Here is a 17,430-nt window from a genome sequence, read left to right as displayed (position 1 = left end):
ATCCTAACTCAAAGCTTAAACCTTCACAATTCTATCTGTAAATGTCTGTGAACAAACAGAAAATGTGACCTAAATTAAACTACAAATGTTGGGAAAAACTAGTAGTAGCAGATAGCCATTTCCACATTCTTGAGCTTGAGAACTGAACTCCTTCTGGACAAGGCAATAGTAGAGGTGTACCACAGACACCCTTGCAGCATTAACTGCTGTGAAAGGTGCTTCTAGATGGCTGAAAATTAATCTATTTCAAATGTAATCAGTTCACACAGTTCAGGAGTGCACACTAGAAAAGAGACTTTAATTCAATTTTTGACATTCCTAATAATTTCATTCATATGAATTATCTGTAATCAGGATTGTGTGTTATCTGATGGATTCGAAATAAGCCTGGAGGAGTATTGGTATATGGGAATAACAGCGTTTTATGCACTGCAAAGCGTTTCAACATACGCTATATGCCCACCAATATACACATCTTCTTGTAGAAATGTACAGTTCTAAATTAATATATATTGCAGGTGTATTCACAACCTTATAATCGATTGACATGACTACCTGTACACTGGTTAACAGCAGATAAGCCTAGATCGCAAAAGAAAGGGCTTTGATCATGAACTGAAGTAAGAAGCTCAAACAGATAAATCTCTTCAAACCTTAGCATTCATTTCTATCTGCATGTCATTCATTGTTCCAAATTTGCTCCTTCACAAAGAGATAATGAGCTACAAACCACACAGGCATTTTCAGCAGAACAAAAAGAGGTATGGCGAACATAAAGGCTTTGCATGTGCTTGAAAATAATTGCATGTGAGCATAAAGCAACCCATTCTTTGAACAAGATGATGCTTAATAAAAGTGGACAGCTGATTAAAACCTATTGTGTATTCATGCATGCAGTGTTGATCAGTTTGGACAAAGCAACTCTCCTCATTTCCAGCAACTATCCAATGAATTCAACATCGTTGATACCTTAAAATAATATCATCCGTCCAGCCAACTGCTATAAAACATAGATTGGTGGACTTGACCTTGTGGATTTCATGGAGAAGTCCATTTGCCATCTTCTGCTCCCTTCTGAAGTACCTTTTTGATCCTTTTTGGTCTTCCTTATCAATTCATAATGGGTTTAAAGTAAAGCATTAAAAAATTTGTAATGCAGATTTAACTTCTACTTAAAGGCACAGTGGAGGATGTTCTTTTTCCAGGGGGATCATAAAAAATAAGTGGTCCTGTCAATTGTCATTGTCATTCAGGTGACATGTGCTCGTCCCCACTTGCACTTACTGGTGGTGAGTCTGACATAGTGGAAAAATTGAAAATCTTCTTTTGGCATCTTTTCAAAAAATCATGAAAATTCTCCACTATACCTTTAAAAAATAAAATACAGAATATAAGTCAGTCTTTTTATCAATATATAACACATTTGTATTTCTGAATAGAAATACAAATTTCTGTATTCTTAACTGTGTAAGTTTTGACCCAAATATCAGCTTAATTTGAGATATATTCAATAATTTCCAGATTAATTTATACAGTAGCACTTGCCACACATTTTTGAAAAGGGGCTGTCCTTCTGAAAAACTAACCTATGTAATGTGAGAAAGTGAGCTGCCCGGAAGCAAGAGGGAGCAAGATGCTTTTACCCTTTTCCTCCTAGAGTAAAAGTTTTCATGGTTAAGGGAAGCAAAAAGAGGAAACTATCTCTGAGGAGGCCAAAAAGAGCAGGCAAGACAGACAGGAATCGCTCTTTGAGTAAAACCAGAGTGATTTGTGTTTAATTTTAAAAAATCCCCATTTTTTGCACTGTTATTAGACTAGTACATTATCAATACCTACTTTTTGTTTTTACATTGTTAGGATAATGTTTTAATATTCATGTATGTGCTTCTTAAACCTTTATATTACATGCCTGTGTTTCATGTTAAGGCTTATTTTTTCCTATGCAGTATATCTGATTTGGACAAGATTTGTAAATGGAATGGGAGCATACTGATGTCTTCTCATTCACAAACTTGTATGATGTAACGATATGATGATGTGGCAGAGTGTGAGATGTATAAAATGCTTCTTTAACTTTAGGCTTCTGTAGAGAGCCCGAAGGTAACGCGCTAACATTGTAAAACCGGAGCCTTTTCTCTGATCTGAGAAATATTACATTTCTGTTAAATCTGTTGTTTTTTATATAGTCATTTAATACATAAACATTATAAAGTGTTATTAAAAGGGTTTGCTCCGAGTAAACTCTTCGCAGGAAAAAATCAGGGATAGAAAGCTTAAAGATGTAAATTACAGCCGATACCGACAGCTATATATATCATGCATCCCTAGTACATACACAATTTCAATTCCATCCATCCATCCATCCATCCATCCATCCATCCAGGAGGTATGGCTGGTTGACTGGCTGGCTGGCTGGATAGTTAGATGGTTTCCCTTTATGCTGCATCAGTGAATAACCTATTTTACAAGCAGCAAAAACAAATTTAGAATTTGTCCCCATAGATGGTGGACAGCCAAAGTCTATGTATTGAACGTTATATTTAAAAAAATCATTTATACACTGATTTTTACTCTATTTTTTGTGCTTTAATTCTTGTAGGTTTCCTATATTTTAATTTTGAGTCTGTGTCCTGTGAGTCTGACTGTCTCTGGGTTGGCTGGCACAACAGAGTTTTGCTGATTTACAAAGGACAAAAGATATGTTGAATTTATTATAGCATGGCATATTTCTTTTCTTGTAAACTTTTCTTGTAAACTTTTCTTGTAAACTTGGAGATATATTTTCTTTGTAGTGTTATTTGAGGATGCCTGCAGATTATAAACAGTTTGCTTCTTATCGGCTGATCATTTCATCATGAATATATAAAAGGCCAAAAGCCTGGACTTACCACTCTGCCAGAATATGCTGCACTAAATGGGTTCTGTATGTTTTTAATGCAACACACTGGTCATCTAGTTTTGATGCTCCTCAGTTGTGTTTTACATCCCCTGTAAGAGTCTTTTTCCTTGTCATTGCTGTATGGAAACTTCAAGACATTCCAAGTGAAGAGTTCCTTGTGTCAATGTTTCAACATTAGCAATAGTAGTAGCTTATGAGTAAATACCTCTCTTTAAATTTTTTGGGTGTCTTGAACCTTGATAAAAACAGATTTAGTTTGATCAAATTTACTGCCACAGTGTATGCGGTCAGTAGCTGGACAAAAATGCAAACAGGAGCTGAGGAACAGGTCAAAAACTAAAGAATTTTATTAAGGAGTAAATAATATTATTAATAAAGAAGAATGGAGTTTGTTGTTATTTTCCTATTTCTTACCTTCCTTTCACTTTGTTCTTTATTGAGTATTGATCTTAAATAAACCTCAAATCTATAAGAGAAATGATCTTGCTTTTTAAATAGATTTGATAAACTGTTCAAAGATGTTATTTCACCCTTCAAATAAATTCTAATAGATTTTGAAACTGATTTATGTTCACAATAATTGAGTGTAAATTATGATACTACGGATCACGTGATTGTGCGATCTGCACAAAGAAGAAGCTGTAAAACACATGATCATATAAAGAAATGTCTTGGTAACAGTAAGGAAAATATTTTTATTTGAAAAAAAGCTGGGGAAAACCGAGCTCTATTAGCCCCAACAGCTCTAAACAGAACAGACACGAGAAATAGGATTTTTGCATCTAATATGCATGACAAGCTTTCTTATGCCTTCTGTTATAGTTTAACCTCCTGAAACACCACATTTTAATAGTGTTGGTCACACTCCAACAGTTACAGAACCTTCATCGGTTCTGCTTCAAGCTAGAACCTGCAGACTACTGAAGAGCAGGGGAAGTAACCAGTGACATGTAACATGTATCATTTATTTATGGTTTTTTTTTTTTTTTTTGGCTGTTTGTTTATCTGCTATTGCTTCTGTCCCAGGCTTTTACTAGCACATCTATGTACTTTAGCAATAAGCCAGAATTGAATATTTTTCATATGGAAATGCCTGGTCATAATTTTAATATTACTGAGTGAATTTTATGATAAGAAACAGATCAAATATAATAAATGTTCTATCAGTGACAAATTACCAGCCTGGATAGTTTCTCTGTTTCCTGACTCTTTCCACTAAATCATAGGGCTTGTTGCAAATTTGTCCATCTAAAATTATCCAACAGAGCAGGCACTATAAATACATCCTAATTACATAATAGAATATTCCTCACAGCTGCACATCCCCTTCACCATCTAATCCTTAATATTCCTGCTGCATAAATGGCAGATTGGGCAGTGTGACAAACATCTGGACTCTACTGATATTAATGCACAAAGTACATCCATGCCAATAGACATTACATTGGTCATAGTTGCCACACACATTTACAGTAGACTTAAATGAAAATAAAAAAAAAGGTGGTTGGGAAAGAAATCCAGGATTTGTTGACTTTTAACTGTTCTATAAAGTCTTGCATGATTAGAAGCAGAGCTGTGCCATGCCTTTGACCATTTTGGATTAATCACAACAAACTGTATCAGTAGTTATATCCTTTAAGTTGACAGGATAAAGCAGGACTGAGCTAAACCTAAATCATTGTTTGGGTATAACAAGTTGTTAGGCCATGTAAAGAGACTGTTAAAATCCAAATGTTGAAAATTACTGCAAAAGCTAATGTATAGAAAAAAATCTAAGAAACTTGCAGAGTTATGGTTTGATTCACAAATTACATTCATCCAACTACTTGAAATGCTTCCACAGCCAGCACCTTCTTGAATATCATGCACAAATGTTGCAGTTTACAGACATCTTATATACCAAACAGATTCAGAATTCTTGTTAGTTTTTCAAGACCTATTCAGTTCTAAGACCTGATCATTATCACAACTAAACCAATGTTGCATTATGCCTACATGCTGTCTGGATTCATGATTTAAATCTCAGATTGGCTTGGTAAATATTTGAGAAAACAAAAACTCCTTCTGGTCCTTCTGGCTCCTTCTGGCTATATGCAGTTAAAACACAAATGAGCCACCTTACACATCCGGCAGACATCAATAACCTTGTGTGTAGGTATGACAGGGTTGAAGATAGTAACATGGTTACACGGACAAATACAGCTTTACATAAAAAAGTTTTTTTTAAGCTGTTTTTCTGAACCAGAATGCCCTGCATTGTACCTAAATATAGAACAGAAGTAGGTCAAAAGATATAAATTAGAGTCGGAATGAATATTATAAACCTAAAACCTGGGGCGACGTTGGTTTTGAATGCTGGAAAAAGTCAAAACAAAAAACTGTGTGACCTCAAGAATAAGGTTTATTTCACACAATGTAAATCACTACTTATGAAGCCCAAGGCTGTCTCATGATACACACATTGTCAACATTATGTGTGCTGATAAAAATAAAGGCTACAGTATTCATATACAGTGTATACACTGTACCATATACTATGTTAGCAGTTTTTGCAAAAGAGTCCTTCTTACATTACATTTATTCAGTGCAATTCATCGTAATAATAATAACAATAATATAATTAGAGTATCTGAGTATTTTAGTGGTCAGTTTTCAATCATTAGTACTGAGCACCGGTCTAAATAAAGATGCTGCATTTTCATTAAAATTTCTATAGTCACTCTCTACATCTATGTCAGTTTCCAGTTGTAAAATGTGGTTTTGGTTGTAGACCCACGCTGCATTATCAAAAATATTGACTCAGTCTGTTCCTCTAAACCAGGGAGGAAAATTCAGTTCCTGTGGGGCCTGTATCCTGCAACTTTTACCATCCATCCTTGGTCCAACACAACTGAATGAAATGGTTTAGGTACCTTCTCAGTATGCAGTCAGTGGCTTAGTCCCAAACCGGCCCTAAACCCTAAGCACTAACCCTCCGTTTGCGCATTTCGCACATGACGTAGCAGGTAGGGCGAGTGGACCGTCGAGCCAAGTTAGTTTATGAAAAAAACATAATAAATTGCAAAATAGAAGGTCCTCTTTGAAATAGTTTTATTTGACTCTATACATTTGTTTTAAGAAAGGGAAAATGTTTATTTCAGTTTAATGTTATGTTAACCTGCAACACAGAGCTACAGCCACACACATGGTGCATCACTGTGCTGCCATACCAATGAATGCTTTCCTTTTCTGTTGGAGGGAAGAAGCTGTCCAATTTTCCTTTATACCCAAACCCCACGACCACCACCACCTTAAATCAAGGTGCCTTCCACAGCTGCAAGTGAGACTTCATTGGCAGTGACACTTACGTAGTTTGGGGTTTGGGCCAGTTTCTCCAAAGTCCTCTCAATCATCTAATTACTTGATTTAGGTGTGTTGAACCAAAGGCAAATCTAAAAGTTGCAGGATACTGGGCCTCAGGAACTCAGGAATTGCCCACCCCTGCTCTAAACTGTTGTTTGCTGTCTGTCTCTGTGTCTGTCTGTCCATCTGCCAGCCTGTGTGCGTGTGCCTGTGTGTATGTCTATCTGTCTGTCTGTCTATCTGTCTACCTGCCTGTCTACCTACTATGCCACTTTTCCTTTGTATATATTTATCTTTTTTAATGGACTGAAAATATAAATAATAATAACAATTGAACTTTATTAATCTCACACTGGATAAATTCACCTCTGCATTTGACTCATCCCGTTGGGGGCACCCAGGGAGCAGTGTGGGGTTAAGGGTCTTGCTCAGGGACCCGGAGTGCAGGCTGTGGGGATCGAAACGGGTACTTGCAACCTTCTGAGAGTACAAGAGAACTGTACTGTAACCACTGGACCAACACTTCCAAAATATAAATATTAATTTATATTATATAAAATATTTTGTGAATAGGATCATTTGATATTGATTGTGAAATACCATGTGTAACTACGGGTGAGTTGGATCAGGATTATAGATAATAGATAAGTATTATGAAACTTATCTATGATATAAAGACGATATTTGTCTTACCCAAATAAGTTGATAATTGAAAATGATTTTTAGTACCAAATATATATTTAAGTGGTACAATGTATAATCTATTTCATATGACCTTTCTTTGATTCCTCCAATCATTCATAATGTGTGATACAAATAATAAAAAATATTCCCATTACAATTTTATATTTCATATCGCAGATAAAAATCCAATTGATTTACTACTTGTGACCTTTTATCAGGAAGTGTTCTTATACCAACTTTTTTTTCTCTCATTCCTTGCTAAGTCTTCCAATCACACTACTGGTCATCCAACATGTATATTACCATATCCCTTCGGGGGAGATAATTCACCATGATCCCTTTTTTTCTGTCTTATTCACATAAGTCTGTCTGTTAGCACTCTCTGTGTGCCTCTTTGTCTTCATCCTTCCTAGATAGTCTTTGCAAGAGACATGAATATAAAACATCAGGCAAATGACAAGAGAGAGAAATATTGAAACACAAAGCTTCTTACTAAAAATATATAACCTATTTCACCCTGACAGTTAAGATGCATTGTAGATATAAAACAGCATATAATCAGAAGTGACTTTACCACCTTGTTGCAGTTCTAAAACTGATACATTTTTTTTTACTATAATTGCAACATGATAAATATTTTTTTCTGCAGCCAGTATATTGATCTTTATTCATCAAGTAAGGATATTAAAGGTTTGTACTTGTACTCTAGTAAAAAATTTGCTCCGATATTAAAGGACAGGATACTAGCATTGCTCTTCTCTATCATCCAGCATTAATTTTCACACATATACTCTAATTCCAGTTGTGGTGGTGATACACCAATGAAGGAAAGCACAAGAAGAGAAAATAGCAGCAGAAGCCTTAACTCACTGCTTATTTATTTATTTATTTTATCACAGGGACAGTGCATACTAATAAACATTTCTGTCAATATGCCAGTTAGCCAGAGGACATTTTTTTTTACCTCCAGTCCCTACACACAGATGGTAAAAGCCACCCTAAAAGAATTAAAGTAAATTTACATATTTACATCATATAATGACAATAGATTGCTAAAGCTAAAATGAGCACTATAAAAATAAAAACAATTATACAATCATCAGACAACAAAAAATGAACTTGTACACATACACAAGCATGTACATGCTTAATGACAATGTGACCCTAATTAGACAGTTGGGGAGGAGCTATTTCAGCAATGTGTGTGTGTGTGTGTGTGTGTGTGTGTGTGTGTGTGTGTGTGTGTGTGTGTGTGTGTGTGTGTGTGTGTGTGTGTGTGTGTGTGTGTGTGTGTGTGTGTGTGTGTGGGGTGGGGGGTGGGGGTTCAAGCAAACAAAGGTGACAGAAAAGACACCTCCTGCTTGTTAACAACCAGTGGTTAGCTAATGATTCCTAATTGGTCTGTAAAACATAGCTCTGCTCTTCAAAATACTTTGAAAGCACAATTCAAAGATGGCTTATTCTTTATAAAAGTAAGTGATGTTCAGAAAAAGTGTCAAAAGAAGTTAAATAAATGGACCTTAGCTGTACCTGATTCAAGATTAAAGTCCATCTTTTTCTGCTATCAGGTCTATGATCTAAAGTTATTTTGAGTATGCTTTTATGTAGTATTTGGGTCAGTAGTTGGAAAAAGAAATGTGGGAACTCGTGCTTGGGTATAGGTACTTTGCTATCTGTGCACATTTTCCCTCAACTCTGCTTAGAAAACGGCCGCACAAATTAGGGTTGGACAAATTGCTAAACATCAAATTGCGAAAAATTGCGATTTTATTTCGATTTACCTTTGCAATAACCACAAGCATATAAATGTTTCACTCCAGGATTTCAGTTTTTTTCCATTACCTTAAATCCTGCTCATCCAGACTCCATTACTGCAGTACTTTACTGTAACCTTTGGTTAGAAAAGCGCTTACTTCTGCTTGCATGCCCTTATCTATGTGCTAGCTGGAAGTTTCTCTTTCTTATATGTGGAAGCAAACCCACTTTAAACATATTACTGCGACTTAAAGGGCAAGAGGGATAAAAAATGTATCTCTTAGACTTGTTAAATGTAACATGAATGAAATTTAGTGCCTCCGAGATTTGACATTTGGGTTTTCCTAAATTGTGGTTATATGGAAAATGCAATTTTTTTACACAGCCCTAGCACAATTATATTCCAAGATCACTGACAACTATAATGGTGTAGTAGGATATAAATACGTCATAATACAGAAACACATACATTGTGTTACTCATAATACAGTGGATTATATGCATGTTCCATAAATACTATCTAATAAAATTAAATCACAAAATTATGTCAGGCAGGTAAACGAAAATCATGAGCTATAAGCTTTTTGATGAAGCTTATAGTTAGAGTGGCTTAAGTTATCCTGAGCTTAGACTGCTGTAGGACATATGGACTCCTTTTTCATCATTCTGCAATTTGTTAGCTCAATCTCTACACTCTCTCTCTGCTTTTTCTCATAGTAGCTTCAACTGGTCTGTACCTGTTTGGATGTCATATCATCCTTGGGAGAAATATTAGCTGTGCTGCTGCCATCAACGCCTCTGTTTATAGATGTTCAAGCTCGGCCTGTTTTTCAGTGTAGTCCTGTTTTTCTGACTGTGACTCAATCAACTGATATTCCTTAGATAGAAAACTTTGATTCAATTTGACTGTATGATCTGGTTGAACTGTAAAGTGCCTTGAGATTATATGTGTTGTGAAATGGCTCTATATAAATAAACTCAATTGAAATATATTGAATTGACCGTATGCCTTATTCTGAGGGTTAGTATTTTGTTTTTATCAGTCACAAAAAGGAGAAACCCCATCCTCTAGCACATACAGTACCTCTATGTGGATTCAGTCATTAAACTGTAAGGGTTCATTTTGGGAAAAAAAGGTAAACAAGGTTAGAGCTCAAACAACATGATTATGGAATGTACATATATATTTTTTTCATATATATTAAGTCTGTTTTCACATTAATCTTAAGAGAACAGATGCCTACTCTGTGAAGAAATATGTTTAGAATCAGGCTTTTTTTTTTTTTTTTTTATTAGCTTGATGGTTTGGTTGTGAACCAAATATATAGTATTCGTTATGTTTTTTTCTAATTAACATAACCGAGCAATAATAGCATTTTTCTTACAATGACATTTCTTATCACTTCAGAGCACACTGGTGCTGGGTCCATCTGTCTATTCCACACCATAGTTTTCTTAAGTTATCTATATGATGTTTTTAATATAGTTATGACACAGAAAAGTAGATGGTATATATAGGTTTTTCTTACATCAACTTCATAATGGCTTAATTTGATAAATTAAGATAATATAACTCTGACAACCATATAAATATTTTAATGTTTCAACAAAAACAGGTTTGAAATATGTCCATGGAAATCAAAACAATTGGAAAATACAGATATATAAACAGATAGATATTTGGTTATCCTGACCTGCCTTTGAATGATTTAGACGGAGTAATTCTTTGTGGTTGAGACTTAATTTCCATCCAGACAATGAGAGGTTCAGGATGATTTGACAGACAGCAACAATATCCCTTTCATCCCCTGACAATGAGCGTATGTACTGCAGGCTTGGCTGCTTTTCAATTATCAGCTCCAGACAGCTTCTCATCAGTCCCCATAAAAGAATACAATTTACATTTTATCAAAAAAAAAAAAAATTGGGAAAAATTAATAAACAGGTGGGGTTATTTTGTTTGCTACTATAAGTACTGGGAGAATATTTTAAAACTGGCTGGATGTTCAGATAGTGGATGGGAAAAGCTGATTTTTTTTACAAATGAATGTGTCTTATACCTGTGGTCAATTCATTAAATAAACATAGGCCGAAGCATTGAATTTTAGGCAACTCATTGTTCACTTCTAAAAGATTAAACATATTATTGAGGGAACAAAATATTATATTGGCCTTAATTTCTTTTTTCTTATTGTCTGCATAAAAATAAGGAATATTTTGCCCTATACTTTCAATTTCTTTTAACTTTGGGTGAATCTGCTGTCAAAATATCTTGTCTGTTGCTGTGTTCTAACCTCCATAACCTTGAAAAATATATAACATCATGCAGCAATGTCTCTGAAACTGAGGAAGGATATCTGACTGCTTCCACAGACATGCTAGCACGGCATAATATTTTAGGAGCTAGGTGGCCTGGGTTTCTGTGAATTGGACTTGCCTCCTAAAATAATTACACTTCCTTAAAAAATATATGAAGACCAGGGAAAAAGTTGTAATTATTCCAATCCTGTGCAGGTATTGTAACCACGTAATAAGTTAGACTTTAAAATGTCATAAGGAAAAACGTGGGCAATGGCATAAATGAAAAACTAAAGTCGGCAATGTCTAAAATTTAGTCAAACAAGTTGTTTGTCAACTGATCAAAAGTTAAAGATCATAGATTTGAAAAACTCAAAATAATGGAGTGATGGATAGAGTGGTTCCATTCACTTTTAATTTAGAAGGCTGTTAAATCATGGCACCATTTAGTGAAGATGGCTTCATAAGATTAGGAGATCTTATGTTGGATATCCTGGCAGAAGTATTTTGCACGACAGATCAGAAGCCTAATTGTTTGATATAAGAAAAAAGTCAAGATCATCATGTTCAACCCTCCAAAGTGTCATGTAGAAAAAGGGAGATCCAGTTGGATCAGTAATGCAGAACCATACAGATAAAAACATTTTCTCATCAAGGAATACAGATTTTCTTCAACTTTCTTTCTTTCTTCCACCTTCTCTCACTGATTATGTCTCAAAGGGGAGTGGTGGCAGCCCATTGCTCCCCAAAGGGATGGGTTAAATGCAGAGGGTACATTGTGTTGCTCTCTATTTGTGACGGTGTAATGAAAATAAAAGCTGGAAAAAAAGAAAAAAAAATTTAAAGGGGGGCAGTCACAATCTGTAAGGACCTTAATTTGGATCCAGGAACATCCTGTCAGCACCAAATGTCTGTTATATATTTGTTTATTCTTTTTTCTGTCTGACCTCAGCAGTAAAGATAGCACGCAGACCTTGTGCATGTTAATAAGCCTTCATTTTCAAAGCTTTTTTGCCCCTGCTGTAAAGGGGTCACAACAGTATGAATGCATCTCAGAAAACAGCACAGAAGCCTGATAATGATTGACTTTTTTATCTTGTTTGATTTGAAATACAGTTTTATATAACCAACTGTATCGTGTCTTAATTATAAAGCTGTGTTTACAACCTGTGGATGTCCAGCTCCACGACATGCAAACACTTAGTCTTATGATTTTAATCAGGTGCATTTAACATTCTGTTTTTAAATTAAGAATGTTAGAAATAAATTGTTGTTAAATGCCAGATGATGCTAAATTAGTTTGATATCTATTAAAGGGCCAATATCATACAAAATCAACCTTTTGAGCCTTTAACTATGTTATTATGCTTTTGCTTCGGTGAAATCCTGTCCAAAGTTGTATTTTGCTTGATTAATGCATGTCTGAGTAACATTTGTACTCTCTGGGAAGAAGCCCCTATCTCTTTCATTTGGAGCAGTGAGAACCCATCTACCTTGACTGGGCTCTGACTCTCCAGTAAACAGTTGCTTACTTTCTCTCATCAGCGAGTGCTGATGTGAGGCAAAGCTTGATAATTTCTCGTCAAAGTTGTGATAAAGCAGTTCTTTTAATACCCAATTTGCGCAGGGACAGCAGCTGTTCCTTTTTTTGTCCAGGTCATAAAAATTCTTGAAGAAGAGCCTAATCACCAGTAATGCGAGACACCATGCAACCTCCGGCTCCAGAGTTGCATGCAGCTCTGTAATGCCCCACTCATGGCTCCCTGGAGCATTTTCAAAATGGAATGAAAATGGAAAAAAATTTATAATTTTTTTGTTTGTTTTAATACGGTGTGCAGGACGTCAAACAAATATTCATTGTTTTCCAATGCTGTACAAATTTGCAAAATAAATATTTTAATACAATAAATGTAAACATTTCTGTAAACAAAGATTTGATTCATATCCTGCAGTTCACGATTTGGCAAGGTGCCTTGCCAGAAAGGTGGCTTTTGTAAACAAACCGGCGAGTGTGTCTTGGGACATGGATCCAAAAGGGGATAAAAAAGGAAGATAGCTGATGAGAGCAGAAGATTCAAAGAAAGAACCAAATAATTTGCTTTTATTACCAATGTGGTAAGATTGCCTGATTGTTTGCTTTGTAATAAGAAGTTGTCAAAAACTTAAATATTTAATTTGGAAAGGAATTTCCAGGGAAGGCATTCTAAATATGCAGCTGACCATCAAGTTCAGAGTGAGAGAAAAGTGCGATTGTAGAACTTCTGGATAAATTAGATGAGCGCAAAGATAGATTTAAGACGTAGATTGCATCTCCTATCTCCACTACTGCTGTTCATTTTGTTGCGAGCATGGAAAACCATCCACAGATCGAACAGGAAGCGCTCTTATGCAGGTATGTTAATTTTCTTCAGTTTTTTAATAAAAATAAAAATCTGATTGCTTTATTGTGTTTCTATAATTACATTAATATTATAATGGAAATTAAACTTAAAGCACCAAATACCATAGAGCAGAGTAGTCACATTATATGACATTTGCTGCAGGATAAACATTTAATCATGAATGCTTATTATATATTTAAGCCCATGTAGTCATTTTTTATAGTGGGCTAATACACTCCCAGTCTAGACAGATTTGTTTTTGTTTTTCTGTCCAATATGGCTCTTTGAGCAGTTTGGGTTGTCGAACCTTACTCTAAAGCAATGGAAATGGATGGCAGCCACAATGGATGGCAGCCACAAGGGCAGAGGTGGTGTTGCAGTGAAGGCAAATGTGATTCTACTAGGTTGGAAAAATACACCATAAAACAACTAATATTCCATGAAAGATGAATATTCTATAATTCCAAAGGGAATATTTCATCATACATATTCCTGTAGTTGACTCTGAAAGGCTTAAAAAATGTTGATATGGAACTTTTGAAGTATTAATTTGTATTACCATCAATCCCAAGAGTGTCATATTCTTCATCTATTCACTTTGTTGAATGACTTGGAACAGTTCACTATCAGACAGCTGGACACATGAACACTGGCTGACTTTCACATTGAGTTTATGGAGACGCCAGCAACAATCTTACTTAAAGGGGCTTAGTCACATAATATGACTTTCTAAAACTCTACGTCCCTCTTTCAAGCATGCTAGGAGCTTGATAAACACTTAATAACATGCTAAACACCTAGAGACCCATACAGTAAATTCATTCTATATAAATTCATAAACATAAAGTGAAGTAATTATAGTAATTTTCCATTAAATGTAATTTTAAATGACATTAAGTAATTTAATTAATCATTTAAAAAAGTATCTTCTATTAGCTAATGGGACATTATTATTTAATCGTGCATCTTACAATGTAGTTGTATATATATACTATTTGAATTATGTATTAGAGACAGCTAAATTAATAAATGTTACAGCTATTTATTTTATGTTACATTTATTGAGCTCATGGCACATTCAAATTTTTGTGTTCATGATACATTTTGGCCTTCCATATAGACTGTACCGCATAAGTTTTTGGTAACCCATACAAATGATTGGAATTAGGTGTTCCAATCACTTTCATGACCATAGGTTTATAAAATCAGCACATAGGCACGTAGACTGTTTTTACAAACATTTATAAAAGAATGTGTCACTCTCAGGAGCTCATTGCATTACAGCGTAAAACTGTAACAGGATGCCACCTGTGTAAGAAATCCAGTGGTGAAATGTGCTCGCTCCTAGATATTCCAGACTCAGCAGTCGGCTGTATCATAAGAGAATTGAAGTGTTTGGGAATGACAGCGACTAAGCCACAAACTGGTAGGCCAGGTAAGCTGACGATGCAGGGTCAGCAGATACTGAAACTTAGAGTCTGAAGACCTCATCAACTTTCTGCAGAGTCAATCACTACACACCTCTGAACTTCATGTGGTCTTCCGATAAGGTCGATATCTGAGAGCTTAATGGAAGGGATTTCTATGCATTCCAAACCAGATGCAGTTGCATCCAAACCATACATAACAAAGTGTAATGCAAAGCGTTTGATGCATTGGTGCAAAGCATGATAGATGCCATAGCAGTGGAGACGCATTTTCTGGAATGACAGTTGTGCATCTTCATCTAAAAATCCAACAGGCCATTCTAGGTTTTGCCAGAAGAATAGTACTTGTCTGACTGCATTGGGTGATAATGCTGTGGGGTTGTTTGTCAGAAGCTGGGCTTGGTCCATTAATTCCTCTGAAAGTGACTCTGACTGCTTCAGCAGACCGAGACACTTTTGACAACTCCATGTGGCCTACTGTGCGGGAACAGTTTTGAGCTGGCATCTTCCTCTTCTAACATTACTGAGCACAAAGTAAGGTCCATAAAGACATCGGTGGCAGAGTCTGGTGTGGATGAACTTGACTGACAGTAAAGGTACAAGATTAAATTGGTCCAAGGAACCAGTCATTTCCAATAAGCTCTTGTCATTAGAAATTACCCCTCTAGAAACACCTATGATTCAGGCCCATTAAGCATTTCCCTAACCTGACAACAGCCAGATGCATGTCTCGCTCCGCCCAGCTCCACTCACATACATCTGGGAACCCGCTCATTGAAAGTGATTTCCCCAACCGAATTTATGGTCTGTCCAATCAGGACGCAGGGTGGGTGTGTCCTGGAGTGGAGAAGCGACCGTGAGATTCCAACAACAATGGCGGCTCGCATTGAGGAAGCAAGCGTTAGCATTGATGCTGCTATTTCTTCTGTGTTGTCCAATCTATCTGATATTGTTTAATTAAAAGAACATCAGAGAACGGCTTTGAAGGCTTTTGTTGGTGGAAACGATGTTTTCGCCCTTCTCCCGACCGGATTTGGCAAGAGCTTGATCTACCAAATGGCTCCTCCTCTCACAGCGTCACGGGTTAGCTTCGGTGTGAGTGGTTGAAATAGCACGTCAATAAAGATGACAGACAAGTGGCTTATCCAATCATATGCAAGGAGTTTTGATAAGGCCCAGCCTTCAGTAAAGGCAATTCCTATGGCGGGTTCCCAGATGTATGTGAGCGGAGCTAGGCTCAGTGAGACATGCATCTGGCTGTTGTCAGGTTAGCATTTCCCTGCTATCCGTTCGAAAAAGTCTCCTATTTGATTTGAAGGTGTGTTCCAGTGGCTGGAAAACATCATAATAAGTTGTAAAAGGATGATTGTGAGTTAAAAGTCAGATTGGTAGAGTCTAATATTCTCTGCCATTTACAGAGAAGACTTGTACTATACTGCAGGATTTTCCTCCAAGGAAATAAATTACAGGGATCATACAGTGTGAGATGTTAAGAACCAGGACCTCAATAAGGATTGGTACAATGAATGTTATTATATTTCAATTCCAGTTCTGCTGTATGCTACTTTCCTTTGAAGCAGAAAAAGCTAAATAGGTTTTTGCAGCCTAGCAGGTTTGAATCTATAGAGTCAGAAATCTCCTGTTCTTTCTTTCTTTTCTTTTTTTCTGTTTACCGCACAGTCAGTATATCTCATATGTGCCTGCTTGTGTGGGTTTCAATATATGCTGCCTTACTGTGTGAGATACTGTGGGTAAGAAATTCTTGTAAATTCCTATTCAGAGCCTTCCATAAACATCAACCCCCCTGATGGGAAAACAGCTGTGTACTTCAGGCACGGCAGCAGTCAGGTTAGATACTGTACACAAATCATCAGCATTAATATCTAGATTTTCAGCGTCATATGAAGCTGTTGAACTCAGGTTATGGTTTGAATACATATATCAAACAGCTGCTATGATAAGCCCTTCACATATTGCAAATATAATAGCCAAGAGCTTTCTATAAACTTCTTATATATTTCTAGCTAGATATTTGATAAATTTTATTATGAGGAATGGCAGAATTAAGTAAAATCAGTCAATTTCCTGTCACAGAACTACCCTTCAAGCCCAGTACAAAATTTTTTTAGGGTTGAGGTCAGAGCTATTATCGAGGCTTAAGATTACCTGATGGGTAACCTTAAGCCTAAGTGTGGGTGTGCTTCAGATCATTTTCCTGTTTGAGCAAGCAGTTGTTTTCAATTTTCAACAATTTAGCTGCTGATTTGAAGTGCATTTAAACAATCTGCTCACTGCACTCACTTTATGCAATGCATACAGCTGATTTCTAAACCAGCCCTAAGCATAATGCCACCACTTCTTTGGTTTATGGATGGCACAAGTTCTTCGTGTCTTTCTTTTAAAGCCTTCCCCTGATGGTTTCCAGCATACTTCATTACTGTGGACAAACAGCTGAGTCTTGCTCACCTCATTTGTCAGTGTGTCCAGTTATGCTTAACGTGTTGATTGTTGTAACAGCACAAATTACTTCATATTCTTTATATCATTGTGAGTTTAAACCTAATTTAATCCTGAAAGCATCATTGCTCTTCTAGCATCTTTAAGTTTATTATAAGCTTAAACCCTACTGGTTTCTGCAATGTTC

The 17,430-nt window shown here is 36.1% G+C and overlaps 1 protein-coding gene across 10 annotated transcripts in view; it reads right to left on the bottom strand.

Annotated features, from left to right (window-relative positions):
- The window catches only part of slc2a9l2 (solute carrier family 2 member 9, like 2), a 177,462-nt gene that overhangs the window by 36,250 nt on the left and 123,782 nt on the right, over window positions 1-17,430 (bottom strand). The gene's annotated exons all lie outside the window — the stretch shown is intronic.

Source organism: Cyprinodon tularosa, unplaced genomic scaffold (assembly GCF_016077235.1).
Source record: "Cyprinodon tularosa strain WSP-4 unplaced genomic scaffold, ASM1607723v1 ctg11, whole genome shotgun sequence".
Lineage (NCBI taxonomy): Eukaryota > Metazoa > Chordata > Actinopteri > Cyprinodontiformes > Cyprinodontidae > Cyprinodon > Cyprinodon tularosa.
This window is presented reverse-complemented; position numbering and strand designations above follow the sequence as displayed.